The 612-nt window shown below is 41.7% G+C and overlaps 1 long non-coding RNA gene across 1 annotated transcript in view; it reads right to left on the bottom strand.

Annotated features, from left to right (window-relative positions):
- The window catches only part of LOC116097535, a 3,017-nt gene extending 2,681 nt beyond the window's left edge, over window positions 1-336 (bottom strand). Inside the window, exon 1 of the long non-coding RNA XR_004121460.1 lies at window positions 37-336. This is a non-coding gene — a long non-coding RNA (uncharacterized LOC116097535). The remainder of the gene's footprint in view (window positions 1-36) is intronic.
- Window positions 337-612: the final 276 nt, after the last annotated feature.

Genomic DNA, 612 nt, shown 5'->3' with positions numbered 1-612 from the left:
ATTATACTTGGAAAGTCAAATCTTTCTAACACATACCTTGAATTCATTATCATCCTGGACACAGCACCACATCTGCTAAAAAAAAATATATATATATATATATCAACTACTAACACATTTGATGATGTAAGTCCTGCCTCTGACTAGCATTTATTCCTGTACAGAGCTCTAATCGTCATACTGTTGACAGCTGGGAGGCCAATTTATCCCCTCTGGGCCATCTTTCCCACTGCCTCTACCCAGAAGCAAAAAAACTAAATGTTTACAAACAAAACTATTCCTTTAGGGAAGTTGAGCCATTTTCTTTTATTTCAAACAAGAAGCAGCCAGGCAGTGATAGCACTTGGGAGGCAGAGGCAGGCAGATTTCTGAGTTTGAGGCCAGCCTGGTCTACAGAGTGAGTTCCAGGGCAGCCAGGGCTACACAGAGAAACCCTATCTCAAAAAACAAACAAACAAAAAAAAACCAAACCAGAAACAGCATCAGATGTTCTGCTGAGGCTGAACAGGGAAGGGAAATAATTCTTAACCTTAGAACGAGTGCTTAGAAAGTGGCTCATGCTGTCCCTCACTCCAGGCTCAGACTTCTGTCTAACTGGCTCAACAGAAACCT

Source organism: Mastomys coucha, unplaced genomic scaffold, assembly GCF_008632895.1.
Source record: "Mastomys coucha isolate ucsf_1 unplaced genomic scaffold, UCSF_Mcou_1 pScaffold19, whole genome shotgun sequence".
Taxonomy (NCBI): domain Eukaryota; kingdom Metazoa; phylum Chordata; class Mammalia; order Rodentia; family Muridae; genus Mastomys; species Mastomys coucha.
Note: the sequence above shows the minus strand (reverse complement) of the source record. Positions and strands in the feature narration are given on the sequence as shown.